The following is a 20,955-nucleotide window of genomic DNA, read 5'->3' as shown; positions in this document are numbered from 1 at the left end:
AAAGTGTCTGGCTATAAATTAAATATACATATTCTAAGAATCTTTTTTTTTTTTCAAACAAGAAAATAAAAGGATGGAAAAGATTCTAGGCATAAATATGAAATTAAAAACAAAAATTTTGTAGGTAATGATTATCAGCAGTATAACATATCAAGAGAAGCAAGGCAAGAGAGTCCAGAGGAAAGTTAAACCTAAGAGTTTGCTTGTTTTAAGAATTTTAATGTTTCAGATTAAAGATATGAGATTCAATGGCCATTAAGAAATGAATAGAAGGAAATCAGAGGATTAGGATCCAGGAGAAAGAGTAACCTACTTAGTAGTCTTTAACCTCAAGGGAAAATGGGGAAATAATTCTAAGCACGTGGGAATTATCTTGTGATGGAAGGAAGGACCTCTCTTCTTTGAAAGAGTTGAAGAGCAAGCTAAGAAAGAGAGGTTCATCTCTTTGCAAGGGTAATTTTTCACGTTGATGTATGGCAAAACCAATACAATATTGTAAAATAAATAACCTCCAATTAAAATAAATAAATTTATATTAAAAAGAGGCAAATCTAAAAATAAATAAATAAAAATAAAAAGTTGAGATATTTTGCTGATTTATATTTTCCTCTCAGTAAAACTTGCATTTGCCTGTAGTGAAATGAGAGTTGGGCTGGTGGAATTTTTTTAATCTCTCTAGAGATCTTTGGAAACACTAGAAACAGATATAAGGTAATGATGCAGTCTTGTGACATCAAATGAGTCAGAAATAATTGTATAAAGTACCTGAATATGTAGTTTTACACTAGAAGTTTACTAAATTCTAGGAATAGAAATGGAAAAAACAAACAAACAAACAAACAAACTATTGATTGAGTCAGAGGTTGAATTTTTGAGAGCAGCAGTGAAAGGATTGAAGCAAGGGAGTTATTAGAAGACTGATTGGTTTGACCAACATTTATTCTGTTGATTTGATATAACTTTATCAGTGTGGAGCCCAGGAGGCATTCTAGTCTCCTGAATTATTCAATTTGTTTTCTAATGGTTACTTACCAACCCATTCCCATTACTTATACATTCACTTTAAAATCATTAGCTTTAATTCCCTTGTGTAGTTTCCCTTCCTTGAAATCTGTACTGCAGGTGTTAGTAGTTTTTGGACAACCATAGAGAGAGGAGGAACTTTCCCAAGTGGCACCATGGTAAAGAATACACCAGCCAAGCAGGAAACTTGGGTTCAATCCCTGGGTTGGGCAGATCCCCTGGAAAAGGAAATGACAACCCCCTCCAGGATTCTTGCCCAGGAAATTCCATGGACAGAGGAGCCTGGCAGGTTATATTCCATGGGGGTTGCAAAAGAGTCAGACACGGTTTAGTGACTAAATAGCGACAATAAAAACAGCAAGAGTAAAGACACTATCAATCCATGGTCTTTGCCCATTAAAAGCATCACAGCAATTTTCTATTTCCCTCCAAGTCACAATTCTCTCTCAATCTTTATGGCATCATTTGAACTATTACTGGTAATTCATTAAGCTCATCCAAAATTTACTATGCAATACAAATCTAGTACAGGAGACACTTACTTTAAAAGGTCACATTTATCAATATATCGTTAAGTTCTCTGGCCAGAGAAGGGTAATATAACATAGGGACACATAGCAGATGGAACTCACTCAGAAATGTTGAGTCAGGGCGACTGTATTTTCTACACTGAGACTCCTGTAATTAGAATGATTTATCTTTCTAAGGGGTGGGAGTGTCAGATGATTCTAGACAAAGTAGATGGTTCCAACATCAGAGCTACCATGATGCACCAAAAAAAAGTTTGTAGTTGCAGGATAGCACGTGATGAGAAGTCAGGGCAGACTTTGGAGAAACATCTCTGGGAAGATGTTCTTTGATGTACAAAAAGCAGCTAGCTTAGTGAAGTAAAAGACGTTCCTAGATAGAAAGAAAAATATGACCAAAGTCATGTGAAAATTAAATGTCTCTCCTCGAATATCCATGTGGTCTACTCTGGCATGTTACAGCCTGAAATCTCATTGCAGCTGTTATTATATCTGTGAACTATATTTTAAAAGCTAATAGCCAAGGTTTTGACAGTACAGAAAAAATAAAAAGAAGAAATTGAAGTCATGTGTTATCCCATCAATGAGTTGTCTACACTCAACAGTTCAATAAATTTCCTTCCATTAATTTTCTAGGCATGTGAGAAGATAACGTTTTACACAGTCAAGATTACTTCTCCAGAGGTATCCATTAGCCCCTAGGAACTCCAGTCCTTCAGTTTTCCCAAAGATGGTGAATCCTAAAAAGCCATAGGAAATTTTTTCATCTACGTATATGCAAATTTTATGTCATGATAGACTTAAGAAATCCAATTTCAGGTTGAGGCTTATTTCAGTACATTTTTACCTAGAAGTTATCTCCAGTGCAATTTCCTCAGAGGTCCTCTCTTGCAAATGAATATCCTAAGTTGTGGCTCCAATATGTTTTCATCAAAGGGCACTTAGGGCTGCTTTGAAAATTGCTATGATAATTGTCAAAATATTTGACCACTTACAATCTCTTGATGAAATTATACTAATCACATTTTCCCTGCCTCTGCTCTGTCACTCCCCCTCTCTCTTCTGCTCTGTCATTCTTGCCATTAGAACCTACTCCATCTTCTTTCAGCCTGGACAAAAGTGAAAATGAAATATCACAGGCCACATAGCATCTATCCTTTTTTCTATTAAATACAATTTAAAAGTGTAAAGTATGTAAGAGAATATGTGTTCTCCACTGACAGCCATAGGTTGCATGAAAGTGTGCTTGCTCCTTTCATCATCCCTAGTGAATTTCGGTTTAAGGCACAAAAGAAACACAAACAACATTTGCTTTGGAAAAGAAAGATTTTGGTGTAAATCAGGCCTTCGCACATACCCTGTGATATTTGGCAATTTGTCTAACTTCATGTACCCTCTGCTTCCACATCAGTAATTTGGAGTTAATAATTCACATTAGAAAATTGTTTTGAATACAAAAAGCTGTTGTTATATTTGAAGTGTATGCTACCACCTAGGAACTCAAAAATAGTACTTCCTTTCAATTTTTGATCTTCAAAACCTATGTTTTTGAATCCCCAAGTTTCAATTATGATGTCTCATACTAAAAGCTTGTTGTACTAAACTCAGCTAAAATATTTTCCTGTAGATCCATTTTAATATAGTTTATTAATTATATATAAGATATTTATTTACCTGTAAACTTTTACTTTTGTCAAAATCTTAGTAGTCCCTTCCCCAGAATGTTTAAAAACAAAACAAAACAAAACAGTGCATATTATAATCTCCTAGCCTAAATGCCTACTTATTATTTAAAAGTTAGCTCAAGATCAGCTCACAATACATATTTCCAACACCCTCAGTCTAAGAACCTTGACTCCCATCTTGTCATAATACACTATTTCTCTTTAATACCCTACCAAATTATAAAATAACATTTTACCCTCACTGGCTGAACCTACCACTAAGCAGCTCTCCTCAAAAGAAATGTATTGCTATAACTGCAGTGTCTGGCACAGAGAAGGCTGTTAATTGTGATTCCTAGCAGCTGAAAGATAAAATAATTAGAGTTATGATGAAAATAATTATAAAGAAAAATAATTTTGAGAGATAAACAAGATAACCACATGAGTTCATTTAGTAACTTTAATTATTTGATAAATAAAGATACCAGCTATGCTATTTTAACAGGCAAGATTAACAATTTGAAGCTGTTTTACTTAAAACAAATATCTTTAAAATATTACACAATTTAATACGAGTTTACTACTTTGGTGATTTAATATGATTTATACCATTCTTTTCTAAATGAAAAATGATTTTATGTAGATGTCCTAGTGATTTATTTGTGATTATTTCACCAAATGAGAAAAAGTTAACATCCTTAACAGTCTAATCAAAGGAGTTTTGACAGATTGTATTATGATTTCCTTTCTTTCCAGGCTAGGATGAGAAAGTAGTATTCTGTGTTATATTAAATCTTGTTCATGCTTTGTTTTAAAATATACAATAGATCAAAAATATTTTCCTACAGGCCAACATGACTTGGCTAAAAGCATTTGTTTCCTCACAACAACCAAACTCTGCCTGCATAGACTGAGGCAAGAATTGAGGCAAGAATAAAAAACTTTTGGTGTTATGATTAGGACATTGAAGGAAAAAAATCCATATGTTTGATATAAGCTGGTTTCAGATGTATCAATGTTAGTGAGTACAGTTCAGTTCAATTCAGTCGCTCAGTCATGTCTGACTCTTTGCAACACCATGGACTGCAGCACACCAGGCTTCCCTGTCCATCACCAACTCCCGGAGCTTACTCAAACTCATGTCCATTGAGTCAGTGATGCCATCCAACCATCTCATCCTCTGTTGTCCCCTTCTCCTCCCGCCTTCAATCTTTCCCAGCATCAAGGTCTTTTTCAATGAGTCAGTTCTTTGCATCAGGTGGCCAAAGTATTGGAGTTTCAGTTTCAACATCAGTCCTTCCAATGAATATTCAGGACTGATTTCCTTTAAGATGGACTGGTTGGATCTCCTTGCGGTCCAAGAGATTCTCAGGAGTCTTCTCCAACACCACAGTTCAAAAGCTCAATTCTTTGGCACTCAGTTTTCTTTATAGTCCAACTCTCACATCCATATATGACCACTGGAAAAGCCATAGCTTTGACTAGACAGACCAGTGTTAGTGAAGAGGAACTCTTAAGGGCAGAGGGGGGAAGAAGGAAGATGTTTGAGACCAGTGTTCTTACTCTGGAAGTCCAATAAAAAAATTTAGTGTTTTTAAATGGTCAGTATATCATCACCAGTGACACTGGTGATTTAATTGTTCTGAAAATGGGATGGACATCCATATTTTCTTAGAGCTTACCAAACAATTTCAAGGGGCAGCTCAGCCTGAGAGCCACTGAGTTAGGGGAAGCAAGGCAGGACTCTCAGCCAGAGACTGGTGTAGTCAGTTTTTTGTTTTTTTTTTTTTTTTGGATGCTGTTTTGACTGACTCTTACCTGTGTCCCTCAGAGTGAGAACCAGGCAAAAGACCAAGGATTGAATATTAGGGGGATGGTGGTACGATGGGATACATACATATGCTGTTGTCTTTAATAGTTTATTTATATTTAGTATAATTTACCTAATTGCTTCATGGCAACTTTCCAGAATAAACTACATTTAGCCACAATTTTATGGCTGCAGGTTAATCTCAATATCTAGAGTCTTTATCTTTTATTAATTAACTTTTATTGGTGTATAGTTACTTTACAATTGTTGTGTTAGTTTCTACTGTACAGCAAAGTGACTCAGTTACACACACACACACACACACACATATATATAGCCCCTCTCTTGTGTATTTCCTTCCCACTTAGGTTACCACAGAGCATTGAGTAGAGTTCCCTGTGCTATACAGTAAGTCCTCATTAGTTATCTATTTTATACAAACATCAATTCCATGTGTATTGCTTTTATTCCTTTCTAAAAGCACAGATTTGGTGAATTCTCACTGCCTCTCTCCCTCATTCCCTCTTTTTTGATGCTATATACAAGTGCATTATATTGAGAAAATAGAGTTTAAATTAATGAATTTGTATGTTTGTATTTATGAAACAAATTATTTAATGACCACGCAGCGTTATAACTATGAGAATATGTAATTGTAATTATTTGATTGCAATTTAAAGTATTTTTCATTATTAAGCATAAAGTAACAAAAATAGATGACTATCAATGGAAAGAGTAGTATGGTGCTGCAGTTGCCTATGTGCTCAGTCACACAGATATGTCCAACTCTTTGTGACCCCATGGACTGTAGCTCACCAGGCTCCTCTCTCCATGGGATTTTCCAGGCAAGAATACTGGAATGAATTGCTCTTTCCTTCTCCAGGGGTACTTCCCATCCCAGGGATCAAGCTATCCGTCTCCTGCAAAGGTAGGCTCTTTACCACTGAGCCACCTGGAAAGCCAATGGTACGTCAGTTTGTTAGTCTCTTAATTTCTAAATAAAAGACTGTGAACGGTATAAGTTATATTTACACGTATTTTAAAGTTCTATGTTTAAAGTTTTTCAGATAAAACCGGCCATATGCAAATTGTACTTTTAAACGTTTCACATGCAAATAAATCATTGGATTAATTTCCTTTCCTAAATTAATGGATTATCAGTCTGACATTTTTGCAGAAACAAACAATTATAGCCTAAAAGAACCTGACTTGTCAGGCCTTCATATATGTTATCAACATTTGTTAATTCCCAGCAGACTGTTCCATACCTACTGTTATTATAACATTAAATCACATTACAGTCTCTTCTAGCTCAACAAGATTGTCAGTTCCTAATTACCATTCAAACAACTTAGGAGGAGAGTGATTAAAGAAAAGTAGGAAAAAATCACTGAAGAATTTGAGGATGTAGAGATATTTATAGTGGAAAGCTGTGGGGATGATATGAAAACCCAGGGTTTCATCAGAAGAAAGTAAATGTAAAGAAATAGATGATTGGATCTGAAGTATATGTAAGTGATATGATGAATATTAGAAAGATTTAGGACATAGGATTAAGAAATCTTTCTGTGTGACTGGATTTGGGGACTGGAGGGAGATATGTTTATGTTTTTTTCAAGTTTCTAATTGGTAAAATCATGTGAATAATAGTGTGCCCACACCTACTGTAATATATATTCCATTTTAAATTATTAGGTAGAACATGAATTGTCATTAACCATATAATACCTCATGATAAAAAACTAAGACCTAGATAAGGTGAGTCATAAACACAACTGTGTTCACCTTCAACAAGCTAACAATTATGACAAACTAGCTGAAATAGAAACAGGAAAAAGGCAGCTTAGCACAGAAATATTTTTTGTACAATTTCATTTAGGGCTACCATACTTTTATTGTAATATATACAGGGTTAATTGACACACAATTAAAATTATTTTTTAAAAATTGATTTGATGTATGAAGTCAAGAGAATGAAAAGTAAGGTTTGTTATAACTGAACTCTAGGGATTTTTCCCCAAATTCAGAGACTTTTGGTGAAGATTCTGAGGAATTGAGTAAATTAAGAGTATTGAAAACAATGATGAAAGAAAACTTTTCAATCATAAAGTTTCAGTTGGATTTTTTAAAAAAGTACATTTGAGATTTTCTTGGCTCAATCTTTGATAAGCAGTTGGTGTTTCTGTGAAAACCTATTTATAACAGAGCCATATATTTGAGAAAATGGGAACAAGATGTTTTTATTAGATCTATTCTCCTTCCTTAACATCTCTGGAATAAAAAAAGCTATTGGTTATCTATGTAAAAAAGAGGTATTTCATATTGTAACTTAGTCATTTCACTATACATGTACATGAAATAAATATTTACCCAGAAAAATTATTAACCCATGCTTAAAAAAACTAATCATGTTTATTTCCCAACATGCTGGTAAAGCAAGGACTGTTTCACACAGGTAGTTGGTAGTATTTTTTGTTTATTTGTTGTTGTTGTTTAGTTGCTAAGTCATGTCCAACTCTTTGTGACCCCATGCACTATAGCCCACCAGGCGCCCCTGTCCATGGGATTCTCCAGGCAAGAATACTGGAGTAGGTTATCATTCCCTTATCCAGGGGATCTTCCAGAGTCACAGACCAAACCCAGGTCTCCTGCATTGCAGACAGATTCTTTACCATCTGAACAACCTTACTTTTGTTTATGTGCTTATATTTTTTATTCAGGTAATTTTATGTACAGTGAAAGGAACAGACTGTGTGTGTAAAATTTGACATTTAAAAATTTCAAGAAGTTTACAACCAAAAATACAATTAAGAAATGAACATGTTCTACCCCTTGGAAAGTTTTATCCTACTCCCTTCATTTTATTCTACTCTCCAGAGGCAAACGCTGTGATTATTTCTAGCAGATCTTGCTTACACATCTACATCACATAAATAGAATTATGCATATATTCTTGATATGTCAGTCTATTTACCCTCAACATTGATTTTAAAAATAATCAGTGTTGTGAGAAGCAGTGAAGTGAAGTGAAGTCACTCAGTTGTGTCTGACTCTTTGCAACCCCATGGACTGTAGCTTATCAGTCTCCTCTGTCCATGGGATTTTCCAGGCAAAAGTGCTGGAGTGGATTGCCATTTCCTTCTCCAGGGGATCTTCCCCACCCAGGGATCGAACCCAGGTCTCCCACATTACAGGCAGACACTTTACCATCTGAGCCACCAGGGAAGCCCGTGAGAAGCAGTAGATTTATTTTATTGCATAATATACAACAATATGCTTACACCCTCATCAGTTGAAATTTTTTTTTTAATTTCTAGTTGCTAAGATTTTTATTATTATGAATAGGTGTTGAATTTTTCAAGTGATTTTACTACATCTACTGAAATAAATATCTTTCTGTCTAATAAGTGAAATTTTATGGAGTTAATTTTAAATACTAAATAAATTCTTCATTCCAGATATAAATCATACTTGATCATGTGGTATTACACTTTTAATATAGCACTGAATTCTCCTAAATATATATTAAAAATTCTTCATAATTTATCCCAGAAATTAGAAGAGGATGGAGTTCTTGCTACATTTGACAGCGAGAACATTATCCTGATACTAAAATCAAGTAGAGTCTTTAAAATAAAACTATAGATTGATTAATTCATGAACATAAACATAAATCTGGTTAATTTTATTTTATAGCATTTCAAATCCAACAATATGCAAGATGCATAATGTATCATTACCATGTTGGTGTTTTCCCAGGGATGTAGGTTGGTTTACCATATGAGGAAAAAACTAACAAAAAGTAAATTATTTAACTTTATATGATAGATTGAATAATTTCTTATCCAAATGTCAGCATTTGAATTCCTGGAAAGTGTGAAGATGTTCACTTACATAGTCAAAGGGATTCTGCAGATGATATTAAGCATTGTGAGATAGGAAAATTGTTGTGAATTATCCAAGTGGCCTCTAAATTTTATTACAGGTGACTCTATAAGAGAAAGAGAGTGAGAGTTTTAACCCCAAAATAAGAGTGCCAGAGCCATACAAGTACAAGAAAGGCTAAGCAGTAGCTAGAACTCTATAGTACTATTATGGCAATAGACAAACCAAAGAAACAGAGTAAAAATTCTAGAGGGAATGTCCATTTAAAATTTTATGATATTAAAATAAACTGATATAGTAAACAAAAGATACTATAATATATAATATAATGATGCTGAAGAAGCAGTACTGAAGAAAAATAAGTTAATCTCTATTTAACCTCAAAATAAATTATGTGTGAGCAGAAAAAAGAAAGACAGAAAGAAAGAAAAACTCACCTTTTCTAGGCTTTGAAGATGGAGAAAGGGGCCATGAACCAAGAGACTGAAGGTAGTCTTTAGCAGGAAGGAAGTCTTTAGAAACCAAAGAAACAAAATCCCCTAAAGCCTCTAGTAGGAAGGAAGTCCTACCAACACTCTGATTTTAGGCAAATGAGATCCATTTTAGATCTCTAGGACCATAAGAAAATTAATTTGCATTGGTTTAACACAAAATCATTTTTTAACACTGTTTTGGGTCATATGTTACAGCAATAATAGGAAAGAAACCACATTAACAGACTAAATTCAGGAAAGAGCAAAGAAATAGAGTATGGTTAATAGCAAATGCAAATAAGATGGTTAATCTTATATAATAGTATGTCATGTCATGTGAAATTTGCTCAGTCATGTCTGACTGTTTGCAACCCTATGGATTACACAGTCCATGGCATTCTCCAGGCCAAAACACTAGAATACTGGAGTGGTTAGCCATTCCCTTCTCCAAATGGTGATCAAGATAAAGGAAAAAGTGTAGAACACTCTGATCAAAAATTTTGATCAATTTTGGTAAAACAAAAACTAGATCCTCTTAAATGATGTATGGTACAAGACAGAATAAAATTCAAATCATTCCTGTAATGAACAATATGGTGAAAAGTGAAAGTGTTAGTCACTCAGTCTTACTGGACTCTGCGACCCTAGGGACTGTAGCCTGCAAGGCTCCTCTGCCCATGGGATTCTCCAGGCAAGAATACTGGAGTGGGTTGTCATTTCCTTCTCCAGGGATCTTCCCAAACCAAGGATTGAATCCAGGTCTCCTACATTGCAGGGGGATTCTTTGGGAAGCCCAAAAGGGAAGTCCACCAGGGAAGCCCAAAAATATGGTATCGTGCACCCAAAATTCTGTTATTCTGTTAACAGGGTGGGTCTTATGTTATGTGGTCTTAATAAACAAAACACAAAGGGATACAAGAAACTTTTAAAGGTGATGAATATCTTCAGTATCATGATATGGGTGTGTGCATATGTCCCTGTGTACTAAGTCACTTCAGTCATGTCTGACTCTGTGCAAACCTATGGACTGTAGGCTGTCAGGCTCCTCTGTCCATCAGATTGCTCCAGGCAAGGGTACTGGAGTGGGTTGCCATGCTCTCCTCCAGGGATTCTTCCTAACCCAGGAAATCGAACCTGCAACTCATGTCTCCTACATTGGCAGGCGGGTTCTTTACCAATAGCACCACCTGGGAAGATTGTGCATATATCCAAACTCATCAAACTATATATTGACTATATGCATGTTTTGATTATCAGTTATGCTTTAATAAAGCTGTAAAATAGTTCAAAGAAAAAACAGTTCTCCACCTTCAGTAACTGAAAGAGTGTTTATTATTGTGCTAATAGTAATGTCAAGCAGTATCTAGCTCCTGTATCAGAGGAGAGAGTGTTTCTAGCAATCTGGTCCCACTTAAAAATTGCTGTGATTTTTGAGTCTTGAAAGTACAGATACCTGACTTGTAAGACTGGCTCCATTAGTCTCAAGAAATTCTGGAATCTTTCAATATCCTTCTAATAAATTTTATTATCTTGCTTCAGATACCTAAAGTCAGTTTCTAGTTCTTGTAACCACAGATTCTGTCAGACGCGAAATGCAATCATTGGTCATAGTTGTAAATTAAACATCTCATATATCATCCTTTATTGTAGATAATGGTCTTTCTCTAGTAGAATGCATTGAGAAGTAGGTTCCAGTCCAATGATGCTTCTAGAAGAGCAACTTCCTAAAACCATATTTGATATATATAGAAAGATATTCATTTTGCTTATTACTTTAAGGTTTTTATTTTTAAGGACTGTGGAGGCTTTGAAAGGGAGCTGGGAGGTAAAGCAGTATTCAGTTCAGTTCAGTTCAGTCACTCAGTCGTGTCTGACTCTTTGCAACCCCAAGAATTGCAGTAGGCCAGGCCTCCCTATCCATCACCAACTCCCGGAGTTCACTCAGACTCACATCCATCGAGTCAGTGATACCATCCAGCCATCTCATCCTCTGTCGTCCCCTTCTCCTCCTGCCCCCAATCCCTCCCAGCATCAGAGTCTTTTCCAATGAGTCAACTCTTCACATGAGGTGGCCAAAGTACTGAAGTTTCAGCTTTAGCATCATTCCTTTCAAAGAAATCACAGGGCTGATCTCCTTCAAAATGGACTGGTTGGGTCTCCTTGCAGTCCAAGGGACTCTCAAGAGTTTTCTCCAACACCACAGTTCAAAAGCATTAATTCTTCGGTGCTCAGCTTTCTTCACAGTCCAAATCTCACATCCATACATGACCACTGGAAAAACCATAGCCTTGACTAGACAGACTTTTGTTGGCAAAGTAATGTCTCTGCTTTTGAATATGCTATCTAGGTTGGTCATAACTTTCCTTCCAAGGAGTAAGCGTCTTTTAATTTCCTGACTGCACTCACCATCTGCAGTGATTTTGGAGCCCAAAAAATAAAGTCTGACACTGTTTCCACTGTTTCCCCATCTATTTCTCATGAAGTGATGGGACCAGATGCCATGATCTTCGTTTTCTGAATGTTGAGCTTTAAGCCAACTTTTTCACTCTCCACTTTCACTTTCCTCCAGAGGCTTTTTAGTTCCTCTTCACTTTCTGCCATAAGGGTGGTGTCATCTGCATATCTGAGGTTATTGATATTTCTCCCAGCAATCTTGATTCCAGCTTGTGCTTCTTCCAGCCCAGCATTTCTCATGATGTACTCTGCATCTAAGTTAAATAAGCAGGGTGACAATATACAGCCTTGACATACTCCTTTTCCTATTTGGAACCAGTCTGTTGTTCCATGTCCAGTTCTAACTGTTGCTTCTTGACCTGCATATAGGTTTCTCAAGAGGCAGATCAGGTGGTCTGGTATTCCCATCTCTTTCAGAATTTTCCACAGTTTATTGTGATCCACACAGTCAAAGGCTTTGACATAGTCAATAAAGCAGAAATAGATGTTTTTCTGGAACTCTCTTGCTTTTTCCATGATCCAGCGAATGTTGGCAATTTGATCTCTGGTTCCTCTGCCTTTTCTAAAACCAGCTTGAACATCAGGAAGTTCACGGTTCACATATTGCTGAAGCCTGGCTTGGAGAATTTTGAGCATCACTTTACTAGGGTGTGAGAGTGCAATTATGTGGTAGTTTGAGCATTCTTTGGTATTGCCTTCCTTTGGGATTGGAATGAAAACTGACCTTTTCCAGTCCTAAGAAAGACCAAAAGTTTTCTTTTTACATCATAGTTTATTTATCATGGGGTCACTAATAAAGCAGGAGATGACTGTTTCATGGATTTCTTCAATTACTCTTAGAATTTCAGTATGTATCAGTACTAAAACAAAAACTCTATGTTTGTTCTTTTTTGACTTAGGAACATCATTATCCCAGGTTTTGCTTCAAATGTGTTCATATGTAGCTGTTCTTACTTTCCATTTTATGACTCTTTCAAACCCACATGCATGTGTGCCTGCTCAGCTACACAATCATGTCCAACTCTTTGTGACCTCATGGACTGCAGCCCATCAGGCTTCTCTGTCCATGAAACTCTCCAGGCAAGAACACTGGAGTGGATTGCCATTTCCTACTTGAGGGGATATTCCTGACCTTCAGTTTATGTTTCTTCTTACTTGAAAAGGAAATTTGATTGTTGACTATGGTACTACTCCCTGAATTGGGTTTTGCTACTGCTGCCACAAAGGCTCTTTAACTAACAACACGCAAGAAAGAAGTTCCATTTTCATGGCTACCCAAAGCTTCTAGGTAACATCATGTTAGCCAAGAGACAGGCATTAGGTTGTGTAAACAAACTTGTATATAAAATCCTACATCATAAGCAAAACACTAGTAACCACAGCCAAGAGATAATTACAATAAGAGTAAGTAAAAGCATTAAGCTTTAGCAAGAAAATCTATTTTTCAACTCTGGAATTGCTGATAACAAAATAATAATAATCCACAATTACAATTTTTAAAAATATGTTCATTTTCAGGATAATTGAAATATTTTCCTTAATTTTAAAGCTATCTTGTCAATTTTCTTGTTAGAATTGTTGTTACTTTTTAAGTATATTTTCTGTTATTAATAAAACTCTATGACAATGATTAAACAGTGTTTGCAATAACCAAATTATTCTGTCCATGATATGCTTCCAAAGATGCTTGGAAAAAAGCTTAATATTGCCAGAAGAGTCACTAGTCCCATAAAAAAGAAATCTAACATTACTTGCATATGAACATGTCCAATCCATTATATTTTGTGTATATAAAGGGGGAAGAAACACAAGATTCCACATGTTAGAGAGGGATCAGAATGGAATGATAAGAAAGTAAATTGGCATTTGTATTAATGTTTTTAGCATATGCCAAGCATGGCATAGAAACAGTGTCAGGTTTCATTATATTGGGTCCCAAAATCACTGTGGAAGGTGACTGCAACCACAAATTTAAAGGATGCTTACTCCTTGGAAAAAAGTTATGACAAATCTAGACAGTGTACTCAAAAGCAGAGACATCACTTTGCTGACCAAAGTCTGCTTTGTCAAAGCTATGGTTTTTCTAGCACCCATGTATGGATATGAGAGTTGGACAATAAAGAAGGCTGAGTGCTGAAGAATGATGCTTTCAGACTGTGGTGCTGGAGAAGACTCTTGAGAGTCCCTTGGGCTTCAAGGATATCAAACCAGTCATTCCAGAGGAAATCAATCCTGAATATTCATTGGGAGGACTGGTGCTGAAACTGAACCTCCAATATTTTGGCCACCTAATGGTAAGAACTGACTCACTGGAAAAGACCTTGATCCTGGGAAAGATTGAGGGCAAGAGAAGGGGACAACAGAGGATGAGATGATGGTATGGCATCACTGACTCAATGGACATGAGTTTGATCAAGCTCTGGGAGATAGTGAAGGACAGGGAAGCCTGGTGTGCTTCAGTTCATAGGGTCACAAAGAGTTGAATAAGACTTAGTGACTGAACAACAACAAGCATTGCCCCAATACTTACAGAAATTATCTTTTAAGGGGCAGGGGAAATTACTGGAATTTACCATCAGGAGCTAATATCTAACACAGCCCTTAGAAAGAAACAGACAAGAAGAATGTGAACAGGAATTAATGAATATCTGTGTTGCTCTATGCCCAGCTTCTCCAGTTTAGATGCTATCACTGCTCTTAATGAATGACTTTTCTGAGGTATTACAAGCAAATGTCCTATACAATTTGAAAATAAATAACCAGATCAGATGATTCATCACTCAAGAGTAGTTTTAGAATTAAGAATTTTGGAGTTAAGGACTTTCCAAATGTACTCATATACAGTACAAATATTTTTAGTGTTTTTTTCCCCCAGAAACATAATGCCATAAAGGAGGAAAAAGTTAAAAAGCATAAGCATAAGATGTTTAGTTCTCATGATGTAAAGCATCATTTAGCTTTATATATTTTTAGTAAATATCCCAATGCCAATGTTAGTCCAACACATTCTTCATGTGGTTTCCCTCAGTTACATTACACTTTAATTTATTATATTCTTTATTTCTCATTCAGGGACATTATGTTATGGTTGTGCTAGATCTCACATTTCAGATTTCTCTTAACTGAGTCAGAAATGTGGCTTGTTGTGCTTAATGACATCTGGGATTTGAATTTCAGGAAGTACAACCACATTGTTGCCAGGGGATGTAGAACTATGGGTACATTTGCATATTTTACTTTAATATTTTATTGCTTTTGAAGAAAATGCTAGAAGCATAAAATCTGGAGAACATGTACTATTTGTCCAACATAAATTTTGTTGTTGTGTGAATTGTAACAGAGATAAGAAAATGCTTTATGGAGCTACATAGGATAAGTAAATTCAAAAGAAGACAGCAAATTGATCTCCAATCATCTTTTTTGCTGGTGAAGTTCTTTCTCTCAAAATCAACGACAAATATCAAAGCCATTTTCTGAGTGGTGTATTTAGCAAATTTCTTAATCAAAGAGATATGTGAATACAGAATGAATACTTCTACTTACTCTCTATTCACTAAGTATCTTTATGCTTTCTATGATTCTACAATTGTTTAAAATAAAGTCTAGGATGAAACCGATCCCTGGTATATGCTCTGTAAAGAAAGAAAAAGTTCTTTTGATCATTATATTCAAGGACACATGTATTTTATGGGATAAAACCATTTTCCATGTGTCTCTGGCACTTCTACAGGACTAGACATTCACATTCTTAAAAGCTTGAGATGGAGTGGGGCAGTGAATAGATTTTTTTTATATGAGATATTTCAGGACAAGCATTCCTCCTTCTTGTAGTGGAGGTTTGTTTACATTACAGGGGAAATAATATAAAATATTCTTCATGAGCAAAGTGTAAGCATGTTTGTCAACAGTATCTGATAAAATCAGGGGTCCCTAAGCTAAATATTCCTCAACTGTGATACAGATCACTGTGTACTAACCATGCACCCAGGCACACTCTGCATGTACCTGCCAGGCTTGGAGAACAAAGGAATCTAATGTGATGAAATGTGCTGTAATTTTCATGAATACACAGAAGAACTATACAAAAAAGATCCTCATGACCCAGATAACCATGATGGTGTGATCACTCACCTAGAGCAAGACATCCTGGAAAGTGAAGTCAAGGGGGCTTTAGGAAGTATCACTATGAACAAAGCTAGTGGGGATGATGGAATTCCACTTGAGCTCTTTCAAATCCTAAAAGATGATGCTGTGAAAATGCTGCAATCAATATTCCAGCAAATTTGGAAAATGCAGCAGTGGCCACAGGTCTGGAAAAGGTCAGTTTTCATTCCAATCTCAAAGAAAGATAATGCCAAAGAATGTTCAAACTACCGCACCATTGCACTCATTAAAAAAGCTAGCAAAGTAATGCTCAAAATTCTCCAAACCAAGCTACAAGAGTACATGAATCATGAACTACCAGAAGTTCAACCTGGATTTAGAAAAGGCAGAGGAACCAGACATCAAATTGCCAACATCTCTTTGATCATAGAAAAAGCAGAAAACTTCCAGAAAACATCTACTTCTGCTTTATTGACTACACCAAAGTCTTTGAATGTGTAGATCACAACAAACTGTGGAAAATTTTTTAAGAGATGGGAATACCAGACCACTTGACCTGCCTCCTGAGAAATCTGTGTGCAGGTCAGGAAGTAACAGTTAGAAGTGGACATGAAACAACAGACTGGTTTGAAATTGGGAAAGGGGTACATCAAGGCTGTATATTGTCATCCTGCTTATTTAATTTTTCTTCAGAGTACATCATATGAAATGCCAATCTGGATGAAGCACAAGCTAGAATCAAGATTGCTAGGTGAACTATCATTAACTTCAGATATACAAACGACACCATCCTTATGGCAGAAAGTGAAGAAGAACTAAAGAGCTTCTTGATGAAAGTAAAAGAGGAGAATGAAAATGCTGGCTTAAAACTCAACATTGAAAAACAAAGATCATGGCATCAGGTCCCATCATTTCATGGCAAATAAATGGGGAAGCAATGGAAAGAGAGAGAGAGACTTTATTTTATCAGGCTCCAAAATCACTACAGGTGGTGACTGCAGCCATGAAATTAAAAGATGCTTGCTTCTTGGAAGAACAGTTATGAGCAACCTAGATAGCATACTAAAAAGCAGAGATGTTACTTTGCCGATCAAGGTCTATCTAGTCAAAGCTATGGTTTTTCCAGTAGTCATGTATGGATGTGAGAGTTGGACCATAAAGAAAGCTGAGCGTCCAGGAACTGATGCTTTTGAACTGTGTGTTGGAGAAGACTCTTGAGAGTTCCTTAGACTTCAAGGAGATCAAACCAGTCAATCTTAAAGGCAATCAGTCCTGAATATTCACTGGAAGTGCTGATGCTGAAGCTGAAGCTCCAATACTTTGGTCACCTAATGCAAAGAACTGGCTTCTTGTAAAAAACTGTGATGCTGGTAAAGATTGAAGCGGGGAGGAAAAGGGGATGACAAAGGATGAGATGGTTGGATGGCATCACCGACTTGATGGACATGAATTTGAGTAAGCTCCTGGAATTAGTGATGGACAAGGAAGTCTGCAGTCCACGGGGTCACAAAGAGTCAGACACAACTGAGTGACTGAACTGAGCAGAACTGAAAGTGACATGAAGTTCATGTTCTCTTCTGTACCATGAGCAATATTGTCTCTAATTCCATTTGAGCTCATTATCTTCTTACCACTAATTATGTGTATTAATATTATGTCTATACACACAGAAATATACATGCATATGCATATCTCATACATATTTCAGAATTATCGGGTTGGTCAAAGAGTCCGTTCAGGTTTTTCTGTAACATCTTATGGAAAAAAACCAGAAATAACTTTTTGGCTAATCAATATAGTGTCTTATAAAGGTTATCTAAGACACCCAAATCAACAATTTAAAGCAATATTTTAAATGGACCTCATTTAAATTTTCAGACTATAATTGAACAAAAGAAGAATAATGATTCACTGAAAGTATAAAAACCCCAAATCTCATATGCTTGCAATTATAAAAAGCAAGAACAAAAAAAAAACAACAAAACCTTTAAGAAGTTATGAATTAGAGAAGGAAAGGATTAGCAATGGACCTTTGCCTTTTTCTTAGAGAATTATCATGGAAGAAAAGTGATTCAGTAAAATGCCTTTAAAAGCATGCCATTGACAGACCTCACAATAATATTTAAAAGTGAAAGAATTCTTACCTATGTAATATTTTTACTTGAATATACCTATTTCTCTAGAATTCTTATGGCAAGCAAATCTGGGATCTATTGGTTCATGTGTTGATTCTTTGAAAAATATTATTAAAGTGTGTTAGTCACTCATTCAAGTTTGACTCTTTGTGACCTGATAGACTGTAGCCTGCCCAGCTCCTCTGCCCATGGGATTCTCCAGGCAAAAATACAGGAGCGGGTTGCCATTTTCTTCTCCAGGGGATCTTCCTGACCCAAGTATCGAACGCAGATCTTCTTCATTGTTGGTGGATTCTTTATCATCTAAGCCACTCAGATCAGATCAGATCAGTCACTCAATCGTGTCCAACTCTTTGCAATCCCATGAATCGCAGCACGCCAGGCCTCCCTGTCCATCACCAACTCCCGGAGTTCACTCAGACTCACGTCCATCGAGTCAGTGATGCCATCCAGCCATTTCATCCTCTGGCATCCCCTTCTCCTCCTGCCCCCAATCCCTCCCAGCATCAGAGTCTTTTCCAATGAGTCAACTCTTCGCATGAGGTGGCCAAAGTACTGGAGTTTCAGCTTTAGCATCATTCCTTCCAAAGAAATCACAGGGCTGATCTCCTCCAGAATGGACTGGTTGGATCTCCTTGCAGTCCAAGGGACTCTCAAGAGTCTTCTTCAACACCACAGTTCAAAAGCATCAATTCTTCGGTGCTCAGCTTTCTTCACAGTCCAACTCTCTCATCCATACATGACCACAGGAAAAACCATAGCCTTGACTAGATGCACCTTTGTTGGCAAAGTAATGTCTCTGCTTTTGACTATGCTATCTAGGTTGGTCATAACTTTCCTTCCAAGGAGTAAGCGTCTTTTAATTTCATGGCTGCAGTCACCATCTTCATTGATTTTGGAGCCCAGAAAAATAAAGTCTGACACTGTTTCCACTGTTTCCCCATCTATTTCTCATGAAGTGATGGGACCAGATGCCATAATTTTCGTTTTCTGAATGTTGAGCTTTAAGCCAACTTTTTCACTCTCCACTTTCACTTTCATCCAGAGGCTTTTTAGTTCCTCTTCAGTTTCTGCCATAAGGGTGGTGTCGTCTGCATATCTGAGGTTATTGATATTTGTCCCGACAATCTTGATTCCAGCTTGTGTTTCTTCCAGTCCAGCATTTCTCATGATGTACTCTGCATATAAGTTAAATAAACAGGGTGACAATATACAGGCTTGACATAGTCCTTTCCCTATTTGGAACCAGTCTATTTTCCATGTCCAGTTCTAACTGTTGCTTCCTGACCTGCATACAAATTTCTCAAGAGGCAGATCAGGTGGTTTGGTATTCCCATCTCTTTCAGAATTTTCCACAGTTTATTGTGATCCACACAGTTAAAGGCTTTGGCATAGTTAATAAAGCAGAAATAGATGTTTTTCTGGAACTCTCTTGCTTTTTCCATGATCCAGCGAATGTTGGCAATTTGATCTCTGGTTCCTCTGCCTTTTCTAAAACCAGCTTGAACATCAGGCAGTTCACGGTTCACATATTGCTGAAGCCTGGCTTGGAGAATTTTGAGCATTACTTTACTAGCGTGTGAAACCCAAAATATTATTAAATAATCAAATCATCAGATTGTGAAATGGGAGAGGTTTCTTAAAACATATTTTCCTTCTGTGTAAAATACTATTTGTCAACCTGTTATGTAAATGCTGTCCCACGTTGCATATGGGTGGTGGAAATTGGGGTGCTGCATTGGCTGTTCTAACTTTTTTTTATTTTTTCTTTTAATTTACAAATGCTTGTGTTCTCAAAATGATTAGTAACACATGATGTTGGGCAAAATTTCTGTTTATTTTGAATCCAATTTATCTCAAATCAAAAAATGTTCCCTGTAGGTGCAGAATACCTTAAACTAATAATGTAGAGAAAATCATATATAACAAATCAGAAGAGACTACTTGTTTGGTGCAAGAGTTTTTTGGTCACAGTGCTTAAGTTTCAGTTCAGTCCTTTCACTCTGAGACTCTATGATCTGGAGAAATCTTGGGAAGACAAAACACTATAGTATTCAAGGTCCATTTAAAAAACAGAAACCACACTATGCAATTTTTTTTTTAATTTGTTTCTGCCATATAACAATTAAATCAGCCATAATTATCCATATGTGCTCTCATCTTGAGTCTCCCTTCCACCCATCCCTCTAGGTCACCACAGAGCTCCAGGCTGAGCTCCTTGTGTTAAACAGCACCTTCCCGCTAGCTAGCTATTTTACACATGGTAATGCGTTTAATTCATTGCTATTTTCTTAATTCATTACATCTTCTCCTTCTGCCACAAGTGTCCACAAATTAATTCTCTATGTTTGCATCTTTATTCTTGCCCTGCAAATATGTACCATTTTTTAAAGATTCCATATGCATACATTATTACAGGATATTTGTTTTTCTCTTTCTGACTTATTTCACTAGAGCTGGTTACACACTAGGCATTTTAAGAGAGAGACTGGAATGTTAAGAATTGTTTATTGGGTTTTGGACAACTGAAAGTAATATTGAAAATGTAACATTGAAATAATGTGGAAAGAGTAACTGCCAGAGATAAATCATGATATGGCTAGGAGAAAAACCAAAGTGTGAATTGGACTTATTATAACCTAGAAATTTGGGAAAGGGTCTTGTGGATGGAACCCAGAGCTCTGAGGATGATCAAATTCCAAAACACTGGCTACATCAAATACTACAGAGAGTGTGGAGCAACAGGAACTGTTGGTGTATCTTGCTGGCAGAATGCACTAGTGGCCAAAACAGTCTAGCATTTTCTTATAAAACTAAGCATACTCTTACCAGAAGAGATCCAGAAATTGTGCTCCCTGGTAATTATCCAAAGGAGCTGAA

The sequence above is a fragment of the Bos mutus genome, chromosome 16 (assembly GCF_027580195.1).
Source record: "Bos mutus isolate GX-2022 chromosome 16, NWIPB_WYAK_1.1, whole genome shotgun sequence".
Classification (NCBI taxonomy): Eukaryota; Metazoa; Chordata; class Mammalia; order Artiodactyla; family Bovidae; genus Bos; species Bos mutus.
This window is presented reverse-complemented; position numbering follows the sequence as displayed.